The sequence below is a fragment of the Oncorhynchus masou genome, chromosome 15, assembly GCF_036934945.1.
Source record: "Oncorhynchus masou masou isolate Uvic2021 chromosome 15, UVic_Omas_1.1, whole genome shotgun sequence".
NCBI classification, from domain to species: domain Eukaryota; kingdom Metazoa; phylum Chordata; class Actinopteri; order Salmoniformes; family Salmonidae; genus Oncorhynchus; species Oncorhynchus masou.
The window spans coordinates 52799028-52816671 of record NC_088226.1 but is presented as its reverse complement, the minus strand read 5'-3'; the positions used below and the strand labels follow the sequence as shown (position 1 = coordinate 52816671).

Genomic DNA, 17644 nt, shown 5'->3' with positions numbered 1-17644 from the left:
CAGCTGACGTCCCCGCTGCCTGCTGAGATAACCTTCAGTGAGACAGGAAAAACAAAGATAATGTTTTGGTGGAGTGGTTTTAGCGGTGAGTGTCCCCCACTCGGACCGGTCAGAGCTGTGATGCACGTGATTAATCCTCAATAGGATGATCAATAATCAGATTGCTTATTGAAGACCACTATAAGAGGATCCCATGTTCTCATGACCACCTGTATTCCTCAGTCACACTGACCTGGTCAAGAACGCCTTTTCTCTCCTCTCTCTACAGATGGTATCTGTTTGGTTTTGATCACAGTAATGTGGTTTTGCTTTGGTTAAAGTGTAGTGATCTTACTTCATGATTTTTTTTTTAAATTTCAGACAGGTTAACCACATAGGGTTGTCTGTAAACACAGTTAAATGTAACTGACTGCAGTACATACACAGTGAATATCTGCACCCTGTTCTCGTATTTTGGGAATATGCTGACAGGTGTATATTTCCTCTGGAATATAATTAATTTCACCTCCCTTTGAAATCCTGTATTGTAACTGCTGGTTATTTGTTCAAGTCATTTAACATCCTTGGCAATATTGGGGATTCCACTTCATTTTACAGTGGGAGTAACGATGTTCTTCCATGTGGGCCTTGCAGACACCTCCTTTCAGAGCGGGCTGCGGTACTGCAGTAGAAGAGCCACAGAGACCGCTGGCTTGTTTTCACTTGATTGCCTCTGTGGTGAGAGCTGGGCTTTGATCAGGTGGCTGTGTGTGTGTTTGCTACAATCAGCCGTATTTGTACATGTGTAACCCTGGTGTAATCTGTCAGACGCTGGAATCCGGGAGCCGCGATCCGTGGAGCTTGGTCAGCTCATAGTCACAATATCATGCCTCTGTGACATGATGACATGTGAGAGGGGCTTTGAAGTGAACCTACTACTGTCTGATTCAGATGTGAAATTACAGAACACCTTTGGATTCCTCCTAACTATGATGGTCCCTTGTTTTACATATCACTAATTGATAGACTGAATGAGTCTGTGGACTGAGATCTTGGCAGGTACACTGAGGGCTGGCTGCTGTCCTCAGGGCTTTAGGCAATAGGCCTATAGGCTAGTTCACCACATACAGGTCCTACTGTGCAGCTATTGTACAGCTGCTGTGACATCTGTTATTTGAGTCAATAAAAAAAATAAAAAACGCCGGATGATGATGTTCAGTTTAATCAAGTAGAAGCTTAACTGAATGAACAATAAAGAGAGAATGAAATATGGCATTTTATTAAATAGTTTGGGGAATGGCCTCGTCTCCGAGGGAAGATCCTCAGAGCCAGATGATGTGATGGCAGATAGCCTGGCATCGAACCTCCTGTGAGTGAACAAGATTAAGTTGACCCATAAATCCATCCAAAGATGGAGCCCATTAGTTGAGAGAGAGGAAGGTGATAATTGCAAGAGGGACCCCAGGGTTAAACAGCAAGTGTGAGGAATGTGCACTATTGTGCTGCGCTTATAGCCTATAAGGTAAATAGGTAAATTACATTTCGCATATGGCTAATAGCATAGAGGTGAAGAAACAAAAAGGCTATGCTGATGATGATACGTTTGTATTCATTCCCACTATGTCCATCGAATAGGAAACAAAGTGAATTGTTTTATGTTTACTGGATGAAGTTAAACGAGGATTCAGAAGTTTTCCTGATTGAACTTTCCTCAACTACATTTGTCATGCTAACTGCTGAGCACAGAATTAGTCAGACTGGAACTAGTATTTTGAGTCGAAATACCAATATTTTTGTTGAAATGGGTGATCTTGTTATTACTGTATACAGTGCCTTCAGAAAGTATTCATACCCATTGACTTATTCCACAGCCTGAATGCAAAATTGATTAAATCATTTTTTTCTCACCCATCTACACACAATACCCCATAATGACAAAGTGAAAACATGTTTTTAGAAATGTTTGTACATTTATTGAAAATGAAATACAGAAATATCTAATTTACATAAGTATTCACACCCCTAAGTCAACACATGTTATTGGCAGCAATTACAGCTGTGCATCCTTTTAGGTAAGTCCAAGAGCTTTACGCACCTGGATTGCACAATATTTGCACATTATTCTTTTAAAGATTCTTCAAGCTCTGTCAAATTGCTTGTTGATAATTGCTATTTTCAAGTCTTGCCATAGATTATAAACCTGATTTAATTCAAAGCAGACTGAAGCAGGTTTTCTAGGATTTTGCCTGTGCTTAGCTCTATTACGTTTATTTTTATCCTAAAAAACTCTGTAGTACTTGCCAATGACATGATGCAGCCTCCACCATGCTTGGATATAAGAAGAGAAGTAATGACTTACTGAGTTATGTATTGTGTTGCATATGCCCCAAACATAACACTTTGTAATCAGGACATTAATTTAATTTCTTTGCCACCTTTATTTTTTGCAGTAGTACTTTAGTGCCTTATTGCAAACAGGATGCATGTTTTGGGAATATTTTTATTTTGTACAGGGTTCCTTCTTTTCACTCTGTCATTTAGGTTAATATTGTGGAGTAACTACAATGTTGTTGATCCATCTTTAATTTTCTCCTATCACAGCCATTAAACTCTGTAACTGTTTTAAAGTCACCATTGGCCACATAGTGAAATCCCTGAGCGGTTTCCTTCCTCTCCGGCAACTGATGTGTGTGGTACAGAGATGAGATATTCATAAAAATAAAATAAAAATCATGTTAAACGCCATTACTGCACACTTGAGTCCATGCAACTTATTCTGTGACTTGCTGAGCAAATTTGACTCCTGAACTTATTTAGGCTTGCCATAACAAAGGGGTTGAATACTTATTGATGCAAGACATTTCAGCTTTTTATTTGTAATTCATTTGTAAACATTTCTAGAAACATAATTCCACTTTGACGTTATAGGGTATTGTGTGTATGTCAGTGACACAAATTCAGGCTGTAATGTCAACATTTAGAAAAATTCAAGAGGTGTGAGGCACTGTATACCATGTTAGTTATTCTAAGCCCAGTGTGAAAGGTAGCCCTGCTCTGCTCCCCACCTGTTTGACTGTTAATGAGTGTTGATGATAATTTTTTAGTGGGTGTTAAGCTGAGCTTTGTTAGACAACAATTCCTTTTAAATATGCTAGATTCTTTAGCCCATAAAAGGTAGCGTACACACCTCTTATTGTGATGTGGAATTACAGAGGCGACAGCAACAATATATTCAAAAGGTGCCAACTACTCGACAATGCCTTTCAGATACCCTCGCACAATGGCCCTTCTCCCCAGCGGCCAACAATGGCTGTTCCAGGGGGTTCTGGCTGTGTGTATGAGGGGCCAAACTGTCATGCAGATCTGTGGAAATGACTGTCTCCTCCCCTAAACACCGGCTCTTTGCTCTTTGTTTTAAACATGCGGGGGGGGGGGGGGTTGCTAATTGCTTAACGGGTTCTCACTCTGAAAGAGATTAGGAAGTCTTAGGCAGGTTAAGCAGTGACTAAGCCGGCCCACAATTTGTACTCGTTTGTCGGATACAAATTCCCAACTCAATGCTTACTACTGTATTTATCAATGGTTGTGTTGGATTGGTCACTTATCAGTTGAATGTTAATTAATTTGGATTAATATCTAAATCTAGATGGCATCATGGTTTAAAGGCCCAGTGCAGTCAGAAATGTGATTTTTTTCCTGTTTTATATATATTTTCCACACTATGAGGTTGGAATAATACTGTAAAATGGTGAAAGTTATAATAATGCCCTTTTAGTGGAAGAGCTGTTTTAAAAAAACAACAGAAATTTCATCCTGTTTTTGTGGGATGGAGTTTTGGCCTTTCTGGTGACATCACCAGGCGGTAAATTAGTTAATAGAACAATAAGAAAAAGTTCCAAAACTCTCTGCCAATTGCAGCCATTTTTCAATTTTTCCACACTCCCAGACAGTCCTAGCAAAACTCTTGCTTGATATACTGCTCTTTGCTAATAAACTATTTTTGTTTGTTTTCAAATAAAATTGTAAAAAATTATCACAGTAAGGTACTTAGTTGCTACCCAGAAAATATTTGATTTTGAGATAAAAATGGCTGCATTGGACCTTCAATTCAGAATTGTCATTGATCACATTGTGTATTATTTGTCACCTCTATGCCTTTTCACTCCATAAAATCTTCACTGAAGGTTACATTGTATCCACTTTACCACACGTGACTCCCACATTGAAACCGCTCTACCACCCTGTTTAATAACACATGAATGTGTTAATAACCGGAGATGATGCTGCTACAAGCCCCAGGACATTAGTGGCTCGTTATCACAAAGCTGTCTTCCAGGTGTGAGCACAGGCACTGTTGGGAAATGCTCTCACCCCCTCATGCCAGGGGGCTAAGACTCCCCTGCTGAGAGAAGGGAGTCCCTGGTCTAGCTCACACCTCACACCTTTCCCTCAGGGTTTAGTGTTGCTGTTCACTCACCAGGGTGTGAACAGGCTTACCTCAAGTCCACACTGGAGCTTTTGTTTATCAAATCAATGTTTATTGGTCGCGTACACAGATTTGTCGATGTTATCGCAAGTGCAGTGAAATGCTTGTGTTTCTAGTATTGTAGCTGGGGGCGTGTTCTACAACCACATGCAACACCCACCCAGGATAATTGCATGTGGTTGTAGAACACGTCCCCAGCTACAATAAATGTGGCCTCACTGTTGTACTCTGTGTTTACCCTGCAGCAACGCCCCCCTGCCACACTCACTCACTCACTCACTCACTCACTCACTCACTCACTCACTCACTCACTCACTCACTCACTCACACAACTAATTTGGGGTGTTGTAACGGGTGTTGTCGTCGGATGAAGAGGAATCGGACCAAAGCGCAGCGTGGTAAGTGTTCATGACTTTTCATTTAAACTGAACACTAAACAAAAATAACAAAGTGAATAACCGAAACAGTCCTGTCAGGTGCAAAACACTAAACAGAAAACAACTACCCACAAAATCCATGTGGGAAAAAGCTACCTAAGTATGGTTCCCAATCAGAGACAACAATAGACAGCTGTCCCTGATTGAGAACCATTCCCGGCCAAAACAAAGAAATACAAAAACATAGAAAAAAGAACATAGAACCCTGACCAAATCAAAATAGAGACATAAAACGCTCTCTAAGGACAGGTGTACCTAGGCCTATTTACCTATGGCCCTTTCAAACATTCTAAAAGAGTTTGTAATATACTATTGTGTGACAGCGATAGGACAAGCCCAGATCTCAGGGGGCATGGAAAGGACTTTGCAATTTAACAATGTTATGATATTATGATGCAAATCGTTGACCTAAGCATTACTAGAAATGTATGTTTTATGCTGATGTCTAGATGTAGGCCTAACTATAAAGGGTAGTGTAGGTTCAGCCAGGTGGGGATAGGCAGGCCGTTGACTGCAGTAATGTCTGTTTGGCAGTGCAAGAAGACCAGAGATCAGGTTACATTACAATCTCTCATGCTGCAGTGGAACAGTCCAGTTACACTGCACCCCTATGCTCCCATTGTCATTTTCCCAATTGAGTGTAGTGACGTGTATATAGTGTCTTCTGAGAAATAACATTAGCCAGGCAGTGTTGACAATGATCACCTCCCGAATGCAAGTGTTATCAAACCTAACAACCTGCTGCTACTGAGACTTTCTGTCTGTCAGCAACAATATTAATGCCAAAGTGAATGCCTCTATAGCAGTGGCGGTTGGAGCTTTTTAAAATTAGGGAGGATGTTTTTTTAAATTATGAGCATGGCCTAATTTCTATTACAGTATATTGGATGGCTGTCATTCATATTCCATTCACCCAGCTCAATGTAACATCAATAGGTTTAGGCTAATACATGATACTCAGATTTGCCCTATTCCCATCATGAGGTTGCTCCAACCTAGCCTACAAATTAAAGTTTATAAAGTAGGTGCAAAGGTCGAGAGACAAATTGGAGTAATCAAGGTGACAGACAGTGACGCATTCAATACAGCCTTGCCTACACTTGCATGCATATAGCTGATCCGGGGTGTAATCATTAGCCAAAACAGTTGCAAAAATGTCTGTTTTGTAACTTAAATGAAAGTTTCTATTGGACAAATTTGGGTAGGTCCATCCCCGTTTTGTCCCATTTGCTTCCATTTTAGAAATGTTTTGCAACAAAATTGGCAGAATGAATACAATCCTGATCACCCGCACTCACAGTTCACTTTCATAACAGCCACAAACAGCATCATCACCTTGCTTGTTGCATAATTCATTTTCGCATCTACATGCTCCCCTCCTCTCACCATTTTCCTTTGTTTGTGGACTTCAGTGCAGCTCTCTGTGACCAGGCGCAACACAACAGCTCTCTGTGACCAGGCGCAAAAATCTCTCCAAGCCAAACCTCCATACCATAACGTCTAACCGCTACACAGCAGTTGTTGGGACCTAAATTATTTTCCAATTGTTTAGCTCTGAACTGCACCATTAGGGGGAGGGGAAGGTAGCCTACATGCACACACACTGTCAAATATTTTCAGCTGGCAGGCAGAGGCTAGAAGAAGTTTCTGATTGACAGAGGTAGGGCTTTGCATAGGCACTTTGTTGCTTTTTTGTGGGACTGAAAAAGCAAGCCCGGAACGTAACAGAACATTATTAACCGGGATTCATCCAATGGCATTGAGGAATACACCTACTCAGTCATCGACTTCATCAATAAGTGCATTGATGACGTTGTCCACACAGTGACGGTACGTATATATCCCAACCAGAAGCCATGGATTACAGGCAACATCCTCATCGAGATAAAGGCCAGAGCTGCCGCTTTCAAGGAGCAGGAGACTAATCCGGATGCTTATAAGAAATCCCGCTACGCCCTCAGACGAAACATCAAACAAGCAAAGCGTCAATACAGATTAAGATTTAATCCTATTACACCGGCTCTGATGCTCGTCGGATGTGGCAGGGCTAGAAAACTATTACGGAATTCAAAGGGAAACCCAGAAGTGAGCTGCCCAGTGACGCGAGCCTACCAGACGAGCTGAATGCCTTTTATGCTCGCTTCGAGGCAAGCAACACTGAAGCATGCATGAGAGCATCAGCTGTTCTGGATGACTGTGTGACAACGATCTCGGTATCCGATGTGAACAAAACCTTTAAACAGGTCAACATTCACAAAGCTGCTGGGCCAGACGGATTACCAATACGTGTGCTCAAAGCATGCGTGGACCAACTGTCAAGTGTCTGACATTTCCCAACTCTCCCTGACAGAGTCTATAATACCTACATGTTTCAAGCAGACCACCATAGTCCCTGTGCCCAAGGAAGCGAAGGTAACCTGCCAAATGATTACCGCCGATGGCACTCACATCGGTAGCCATGAAGTGCTTTGAAAGGCTGGTCATGGCTCACATACAGAGCGTCCTCCCGGACACCCTAAACCCACTCAAATTTGCATACCACCCCAGCAGATCCACAGATGATGCAATCTCAATCACACTCCACACTGCCCTTTATCACCTGGACAAAAGGAACAGCTATGTGAGAATGCTGTTCATTGACTACAGCTCAGCGTTCAACACCATAGTGCCCAGGAAGCTCATCAGTAAGCTAAGGACTCTGGGACTAAACACTTCCCTCTGCAACTGGATCCTGAACTTCCTGACAGGCTGCCCCCAGGTGGTAAGAGTAGGCAACAACACATCTGCCACGCTGATCTTTAACACCGGGGCCCCTCAGGGGTGTGCACTTATTCCCCTCACGTATTCCCTGTTCACCCACGACTGCGTGGCCAAACACGACTCCAACACCATCATTAAGTTTGCTGACAACACAACAGTGGGAGGCCTGATCACCGACAACGATGAGACGGCCTATAGGGAGGACTTCAGAGAACTGGCAGTGTGGTGCCAGGACCACAACCTCTCCCTCAATATGAGTGAGACTAAGGAGCTGATTGTGGACTACAGGAAAAGGCTGGCCGAACAGGCTCCTATTAACATCGACGGGGCTGTAGTGGAGTGGGCCAAGAGTTTCAAGTTCCTTGGTGTCCACATCACCAACAAACTGTCATGGTCCAAACATACCAAGACAGTCGTGAAGAGGGCATGACAAAACCTTTTCCCCCCAGGAGACTGAAAAGATTTGGCATGGGTCCCCAGATCCTCAAAAGGTTCTACAGCTACACCATTGAGTCATCCTGACCGGTTGCATCACCGCCTGGTATGGCAACTGCTTGGCATCTGACCATAAGGCGCTACAGAGGGTAGTGCGAACGGCCCAGTACATCACTGGGGCCAAGCTTCCTGCCATCCAGGACATATATAATAGGCGGTGTCAGAGGAAAGCCCATACAATTGCCAGAGACTCCAGTCACACAAGCGACAGACTGTTTTCTCTACTACCACACGGCAATCAGTACCGGAGCGCCAAGTCTAGGACCAAAAGGCTCCTCAACAGCTTCTACCCCCAAGCCATTAGGCTGCTGAACAATTCATAAATTCAGCACCGGACAGTTTACATTGACCCCCCCCCCCCCCACACAATAACAAGAACAGGGTAAACAGACTACGGTGTGACAAGTCTACTTGGTAAATATTTTCTTCTTCTTGAACTGCACTTTTGGTTAAGGGCTTGTAAGTAAGCATTTCACAGTAAAGTCTAAAGTCTGTTTGAGTCAGGTTGTTGAGTAGGTTAATGTGGCTGCATTAGCTAGCTAAGGAAGTGAAAGGTAAACTAAGAAGAAGAAAAAAATGAAATATAGCGATCTCTCTTTCTCTCTCTTTGCTGTGTCTATTTATATTTTTAAGAAATGAATGTGTTCAAAACTGTTAAACCATTGTCTTTCTCTCTCTTTGAGTCAACTACTCAACATACTTTATGTAGTGCTAGCTAGCTGTAGCTTATGCTTTCAGCACTAGATTCATTCTCTGATCCTTTGATTGGATGGGTAGCATGTCAGTTCATGCTGTAAGAGCTCTGATAGGTTGGAGGATGTCCTCTGGATGTCATCATAATTATCGTGTAAGTCTATGGAAGGGGTGAGAACCATGAGCCTCCTAGGTTTTGTATTGAAGTCAATGTACCCAGAGGAGGATGGAAAATAGCTGTCCTATGGCTAGACCATGGTGCTACCCTACAGAGTGCTGTTGAGGCTACTGTAGACCTTCATTGCAAAACAGTGTGTTTTTATCGGTTAGTTGGTGACGTGAATAGATTTCGTATAGTTTTATTTAAAAAGGCTAACTTTTTAAAATTTTAATAAATATATGAAATTCACTCAGTAGGATAGTACTCCCCTTCCTCCCCTGAGGAGCCTCTACTGCTCTATAGCCCACTGAGGAACCTGATGTTCTGTTCCACCCAAATTATATCATAGTCTTTTTTTCCTCTTTGTTATTTGCATTCAGTTTCTTGTCTAGAAATATTATGAGAGTTATATTCTTAAAAGGTGTCTGGATTTAGCAAGCGTGGATACACTCAGCAGATGATCACGCTTCATGGATAATGGTCCTGGAGCAGGTAATGATGGCTATTTCAGGGCTGTTACTGTCATCCTCATTGATTGACAGGATCACACTGAGAGAGACAATTAGGGGTGTCTTGCCTTACCCCCAGATCTGACTTGTTTGGACAAGAGGCTTTGCAAAGTGTGCCTCCTGGGTGCAAGCAGCTCTCTGCTCAGCACCTAACCTCACACACATGTAATCACATTTCCCCATGGAGGGAGAGCCAGAGAGGCAAGGGGACAGAGGCCTCGGGGGCTGGCACTGGCACAGGCAGGCTCTTCATTCAGCATAGGCTCCATCATGGATGTTTCACACACACAAATCACACCACAATGGTAAACCACATACAGTGGGGCAAAAAAGTATTTAGTCAGCCACCAATTGCGCATGTTCTCCCACTTAAAAAGATGAGAAGCCTGTAATGTTCATCATAGGTACACTTCAACTATGACAGACAAAATGAGAAAAAAAAATCCAGAAAATCACATTGTAGGATTTTTAATGAATTTATTTGCAAATTATGGTGGAAAATAAGTATTTGGTCACCTACAAACAAGCAAGATTTCTGGCTCTCACAGACCTGTAACTTCTTCTTTAAGAGACTCCTCTGTCCTCCACTCATTACCTGTATTAATGGCACCTGTTTGAACTTGTTATCAGTATAAAAGACACCTGTCCACAACCTCAAACAGTCACACTCCAAACTCCACTATGGCCAAGACCAAAGAGCTGTCAGAGGACACCAGAAACAAAATTGTAGATCTGCACCAGGCTGGGAAGACTGAATCTGCAGTAGGTAAGCAGCTTGGTTTGAAGAAATCAACTGTGGGAGCAATTATTAGGAAATGGAAGACATACAAGACCACTGATAATCTCCCTTGATTTGGGACTCCACAGGGACCCTGTGGGGTCAAAATGATCACAAGAATGGTGAGCAAAAATCTCAGAACCACACGGGGGGACCTAGTGAATGACCTGCAGAGAGCTGGGACCAAAGTAACAAAGCCTACCATCAGAAATAATGAATGGGGCCATGTATCGTGAGATTTTGAGTGAAAACCTCCTTCCATCAGCAAGGGCATTGAAGATGAAATGTTGTTGGGTCTTTCAGCATGACAATGATCCCAAACACACCGCCCGGGCAATGAAGGAGTGGCTTCGTAAGAAGCATTTCATGGTCCTGGAGTGGCCTAGCCAGTCTCCAGATCTCAACCCCATAGAAAATCTTTGGACGGATTTGAAAGTCTGTGTTGCCCAGCAACAGCCCCAAAACATCACTGCTCTAGAGGAGATCTGCATGGAGGAATGGGCCAAAATACCAGCAACAGTGTGTGAAAACCTTGTGAAGACTTACAGAAAACGTTTGACCTCTGTCATTGCCAACAAAGGGTATATAACAAAGTATTGAGATAAACTTTTGTTATTAACCAAATACTTATTTCCCACCATAATTTGCAAATAAATTCATTAAAAATCCTACAATGTGATTTTCTGGATTTTTTTCTTCTCATTTTGTCTGTCATAGTTGAAGTGTACCTATGATGAAAATTACAGGCCTCTCTCATCTTTTTAAGTGGGAGAACTTGCACAGTTGGAGGCTGACTAAATACTTTTTTGCCCCACTGTACATGTACACAAATATATTTATGGCAATGGCCTCTTTAATAAAAACAAATGTATATCTTATTTATTGTTTTGTTTTTACTTTCTCTGCAAAAGCTAATTTGATTAAAAACAATGTAGAGAGAAAATAAAATGATAACGCTGTATGGTTTATACTCGACAAACAAGTCTGCTCTACTTTTTACAAGTGAATACCTGCCATCATGGGCTTTCCATGTGCTCTGTGTTACTGTGGATGTTGTGGCAGGAGGCAATTGATGCTGAGAGACGTGGTGAGAGCACAGGTTGTGTTTTCGCCAGGCCTGATGTGTGATAGATAGAGTGTAAAGGCTGAGATATTCCTTGTGTCCCAACTGTTCATCACTGATTTGTTCAGTCCTCTTCTCAATCAGTGGCTCTGACCTGAGGATCACAACACACTGGAAAAGACGGCCAAAATGGAATTAAGACTGTTAGAATTGAAAATTGTATCATTTGATTTGGTTTGATTCCACTAGCTTTCTTTGTTTTTGGCACACATCCCTAATTTAATTTTTTTTTTAGGTGATTTTATATTAGGATAAAATGTCACCAATTATATTAAGACATTACTAAAGGAAAAAAGACTGTATGTATTAGAGGGGATGAGAGGGTGAGAGGGAGGGAGAAAGGATAGAGAATGGTAGTGTGTTTGGAGATGTGTTCATTGTGGACTACAGTATGCCTCAATATGTAAGACAGAAGTGTAATCATAGACATTGTGGAATATTTCCATGGTAACATGAAATGAGTAGCAATTTGGGTTCAGTTGCTAAGGATGTAGTTATTATCCTGACCTGATGCTGAGCCACGTATTTAAGTATTCATACCATGAATGAACAATTAAACCCAACAGATTGGTACCCAAGTGGAGGGAAACAGCATGGAGCCAATATCTACGCCATTTGCATCCCTTCTCCTGTTATCAATTTGTTGATATAAATTTGAAGAGTTCCCTACAGTGGTTCATTAATAAAACATGGCCGACACATCATGTATCTAGGAATTCAAATCAAACAAATTAAAAGAATTAGGACGAAGTTTGCTCCTTTCTGTTTCGTAGGTACATTTTCAGAGATAACGTTGAGTTTGGTGTCTCAGCAACATGCATAAACACTGGGCTATTTGTCAGAGAAGCTTCTCTCTCTAACTGGGATCCTTGAATAGAGGACTCTCTTCCTTCAAAGTTGATATACAGGTAAAAAAAAAAAAAATCTCCTTGGTTGGGTCCCATCTGCTCTGATTGAGAGGCTGTGAAAAGGAAACGGGGTGTTTGAGGATTGTGCTTCCATACAAAGAGGAGAGGCCAGCCCTGGCCCCTGTTGGCAGCTGAGTGTTCTGGGCTGGGGCTGCCTCCATCACTGGCCGCCAGACATCCTCCTACTCCTCCGCCTCCATCCCCCCCTTTCTTAGTCGAAGTCCATACAGGATGTGCAGAGATGGGGGGGTGTGCTATGTTATTTTTGTGGGGGGCAAAAATATTTGCTTAAGCATCATGTTTCAAATGTCACTGTCATTGCATTGGGTAGTCATAGTTAGTTGTAGTAGTTCTGTGTGAGTATGTACTGTAGATGTAATGCTTTCAGGAGGGCTAATGATGTATTTCACTGACTGATCTTGACGTAACACGGTGAGCACTGCATGCATGAAAAAGTGACTCAAGCAAGCAGAGGTTTGATAAGCAACTGTGCTGCTTCTATTTGGCCTGTTTGTTTGAATGCAGAGAATGCATTGTGCTTGTCTGAAAAGCTTAGCTACATAGAATCTCCCCCTCCCCAAGGTCACTTGCAGTGTCCCAGCTCTTATTCAGATATGGCTTATCTATTTTTTCAAAAGCCCTCTGTTTTCAATGCAAAGAATGGGCCATTCTGGAGAATGGCTGTCCGGCCTGGTACCATCCCTCATTCAAGGCCCTTTGTGCTGCCCCATTTAAAGAAGCTGTCATGCTCTCTGTGCAGTTGGCAGGGAAGGCCAAATCTAGAGTGCCCCAGAAGTGACAAAAAGGAAACTTTTTTGTTTGCCTGCCATCGTGCGGACTGAGTCAAGGAGGAATTTTAGCAGCATGTAATTTACTCTTGGGCCTTTTTACTGTACGTAGCTTTAGAGATGGTAATTTCTCCCTTTCTCGGTGTGAAAAGATAACCATCAATCAGTTGTCAATTGGTCAATTGCAGAGGTGATGAAAAGGAAGGGGTTGAACAATCCCCTCTCTCTGGCTACCTAGAGTATTCAGGAGCCTTGGGAAAACGTGGCAGCTGGAGCAGAGCAGGGAGTGGATCAGTCACACAGGTACTGCCGCCATGGTAAGATCTCTCATCAGCCTTTTACTCTTCACCTGCTGCAGTGGTTTTAACTTGGAATAATTCATACCTGTTTTACAATTGTAATGTTGATGATAAATTTGCAAACATTTAAGGGCATTTGGTTTATTGCTTAAATGCATGTGCACATTTGGTTTATTATATTTGCTCAAATTATATTACAATTAAAATGCATGTGCATGGCAGTGTTTCTGTATTTGTCTGAAATATATTTCACATAAAAACACATTGTTTGTGTTGTAAAAATGTTTTAGTGAAGGGCACAATGTTACACACTGATTTGTTATGTTGAACTGTAACAAGCACACATTTTTATAGCAGTACAGTATTTAATGATAGTCATCATTTTGAAAGAGCGCTGAGAATGGCTTATGTGGAAGTGTCTCTTCAGGGCTATCTCCAAGTGGAGCATATCTGTAACATAAAGCCTGTCTGGTCTGAAACCACCCCCCCAAAATTATTGTGAAGCGTGCGGCAATGTGAAAACATCCTGACACACCCCTCACCCTCAGGCCAGTTCCACCAATATTGATTTTGGTTTACGTCTGCTCTGTCCGCCGCTCAATGAAAAGGATTACAGGCCTGCGAAAGGATGAGATATCATCAGCTTGTAATCCAGCCCATGGTTTCCTAGCTACCGTATTGTCTATTCTGTTCCGCTATGTGAAAAATGTTGAATATCAACAATGAGTTTCAGTGCTGTATTGTTGAGTTTTGTATGAACTAATCTTGCCTCACTAAAAAAGACCTACAGCTTGGACAAAAGTCTATAGCCAGTGCATTCCTAGCTCCCCTTGCACTAAGGCAGGCTGAGGCAGAGGGGAAGACATTTTAGTCTTGTGCTCTTCTAGTTGCTAAAGCGCTGGGCTGCCGGGCTGTGGGAGTCATGAGGCGGCCCTGCTTCACTCGATATGGGCTCATGGGGAGAGAACCATGGATGTGCAGGTCTAGGCCCTTAGAGCAGTGAGGGGGAAAGGTAAGCTGTCTGCTGACTGCTACTACACGGCTGTTTCTCCTCTTGTCAAGCTACAGTATGCTGTGTTTCCTTCTCTCCTTCCCCCTGTCTTTGCCTTTCCCTCCCTCTTTCTTTCTGGTTCTTTGGCCTTGTGAGGAAATTTGTTCTCAGGTGCAAATGTAGTCATTGAGTGTGTGGAACGACTAAAGACGAGCATGCTGGCTGTTTTGATTTGGATTGCAGATGAACAATAACCATACCTCCTGAGGTGGTGCAGGTCTGGGCAGAGTGGGGCAAGAGCAGCTCGTGGCAGGCAAGGCGTCTTTGTTATGTGATCTCTCTCTTACTTCACTGCTGTTTGTAGACTAGAATAGCACCTGGAGGGGGTGAGGGCGACAGGGCTGGTCTATGATGGTACCTTTTTCCATTTGGCACCTGCATCAGCCCAAATGTAAAAGAGTTATGTCTCTCGCTGAAATGTGCACATTCATTTCAGTCAAACGTTGATTTATTTCTCTTTTCTTCAGCCGCTAGTGTGCAGAGTGACAGGCCATAGCCAGCCTGTCTGAATGGGGGTGGGCCACTTAGATGACATGAGGGAATGTCTAATTTAACGAGCAGCTTAAAATCATTTGTTGAAGTAAAATAGAGACTTAGAATTGCAGTACCTCGGAATGCCTGTAGTATTATTTCTCAAATTAATATTCCATTTTTTTTGTATTATATTATGCAGTTATTACTGGTTTTGTGTATTGTTTTTGTGTAACTGATGTTCAAATTGTCAGTTATTAGTGTTTTTCTAATCCCAGCCAAGTTAATTCTGTGAGAGGATTGGGAGTATTACTTTGTAAGCAGGTCTTTCTAAATGGTGGTGTGTGGGTGGGTGGAGGAGAGATGCAAGGAGGATGTGTGTTTGATGTAGGGTGGTGGGATAGAAGGATAGAAGGGAGGCTTGGCTCTCCTCTCGGCTGTGCTCACTGGAGAGTGCGCTTCAGTGGCTTCGGGCTGCTTGAGGTTGGCTTCCACGGAAACAAGGAGTTGAAGGGGGGACTGAGACCGTTTTGGTTGGCTTAACCCCCACCCCCCTCTCAACACAAACACATACCACACGCACACACCGACACACACTTACTTGAGTCATTTTCTATCCACGGCCCCGCACAGCACTGGGGCCTGAAGTTTTCCCCATCCTTGCCCATCATTGTCAGACAATTATAGGGTGGAACTGAACTAGAAAATCTGGTACAATCCATCAATTAGTACAAAGGGTTTTCTGTGTAGTGTAAAGGCAGGGATGCAGGAGCCCTTGCGGCTAGAAAAAATGGTCCTGATTGGGCACGGACAGTGTATTTTAGTGCTGCTTGGATACACCGTAAAGATGCTGCCTCCTACCCCTACAGGTCTGAGCAGCAGAGTACCACATTACAGGGCTCCTTTCTTAGGACTCCTTTGTGTATGTGTGTATTTTTTTCCTCCCTCGGTGTCTTCATCATCCATTTCAGCCATTACGTGCACTCAGTTAGAGTACGCCCTAACAAAAGGCCAAGTTGTCGGCAGTGCAAGAAAGTGACATTGTTAAAAAGAAATAGATGTTAATGTGGTCCAATGATGGAAAGCCTGGCGGACAGTGGATGGGCTCTCCTTTATGTTCCAAGTATGTTTTGGTCCAAAAAGCACATCTGTTTCCATGCCTGGTGTTTTAGCATGAACATTAAGTTGGTGTTGGGGGCTGGTGGGTGTAGTGAGTGAAGTGGAGGGAGATGAGTAGTTATGAGAAGATATAGCTGCTGGCAACAGCTCCATTCACTCAAACTTTTCCACTCTAAAAAGCATCTACCATTTTTAAGTCTCTGTGTGCAGTTGGAAGGAAGTTGCTAACTGGCAGTAGCGCAAATGCTAACTAGTGTTAGCATAATGACTGGAAGTCTATGGGAACAGCTAGAATGCTAGCTTTTCCTTTAGACTTTGTCATTATGTTAATGCTAGTTAGCAATGGCTTGCGAAACTACCTCTAACTTCCTTCATAGTTGACACAGATTATTATTTTATTTTTTGCCAAAATATATAATTTTAAACAGATTCACTGAATTGATAAGCATAATACACTGTAGATTAACTCTGTGGCATATTATACAAATATATTTGGCTTCAAATAATATTATTATGTATTCTGTATTTACTATTTTGCTTTTGTTGCAGCAATTGTTTTGTAAAACTTTATTATAGATTTTTATACCCCTTTTTCATGGTATCCAATTGGTAGTTACAGTCTTGTCTCATCGCTGCAATTCCCGTACGGACTCGGGAGAGGCGTGCATCCTCCGAAACATAACCCAACCAAGCCACACTGCCCACTTAACCCGGAAGCCAGCCACACCAAAGTGTCAGAGGAAACACCGTACACCTGGTGACCGTGTCAGCGTGCACTGCACCTGGCCTGCCACAGGAGACGTTAGTGTGCAATGGGACAAGGACATCCCTGCCAGCCAAACCTCCACTAACCCGGACGATGCTGGGCCAATTGTGGGCCGTCCGGTCCTGGCTGGCTGCGACAGAGCATGGACTCAAACCCAGAATCTCTAGTGGCACAGCTAGCTACTGCAATGCAGTGCCTTAGACCACCTGGCCACTCAGGAGGCTTGTTGTGGTAATTTAAGAGTATTATTTTCTTAGGTTTTGGAGCTTAGGACTCTTTCTATTCTGCTGTTTTCTGATTCAAAATCTCAGTAGTGCTTTCGATCAGCTTTAACATGTTACAAATTCACTTTGATTGCAGAATTTAGTATATTGGCAATTAGATTTCAAAACAACTTGTGTACATGCCTAGCCTTCTAAGGTCTTGTGAAATAAAAAAGACTTCATTTTATGCATTATTTGTAGTCATTTATGTCAAAGTAGCAAGCAACTCTTCCCCAGGTGGTATAGAAATGAGACAATTTATAGTTTTAATCACCATTGGGTTTTGTTAAGAAATCTGAAAATATTCTCAGGTATTTGTTTACCTGAGTTGCACGCAAACTCTAATATCAAACCAAAAAGTTAAGTGGTGTGAGTAACTTGATGATGATGTAGTGAGAATGACACACTAATGACTGACTGTTTGTCCTCGTTAGTTGTGCTCTGCTCTACAGCTGACTAGCTACTCCAGTGCTAATGAAGGTAGCAGCCAGTCAGAAAACAATGAGTGCAGGCTGAGCAGGCTCACTAATGCTCTGTGTGCTGCCGGCATGCCCCTCAT

General features: G+C 42.6%; 1 long non-coding RNA gene across 3 annotated transcripts in view; it reads left to right on the top strand.

Moving 5' to 3' along the window:
* LOC135555126 (uncharacterized) overlaps positions 1-17644 on the top strand; it is a 140834-nt gene that overhangs the window by 65137 nt on the left and 58053 nt on the right. Inside the window, exon 1 of one of the 3 annotated variants that reach the window (XR_010457837.1) lies at positions 13251-13433. The exons of 1 other annotated variant lie outside the window; for it this stretch is intronic. This is a non-coding gene — a long non-coding RNA (uncharacterized LOC135555126). Of the gene's footprint in view, positions 1-13250; positions 13434-14257; positions 14428-17644 lie in introns of those variants that run through there. One more of the 3 variants, XR_010457836.1, reaches the window with a different exon arrangement.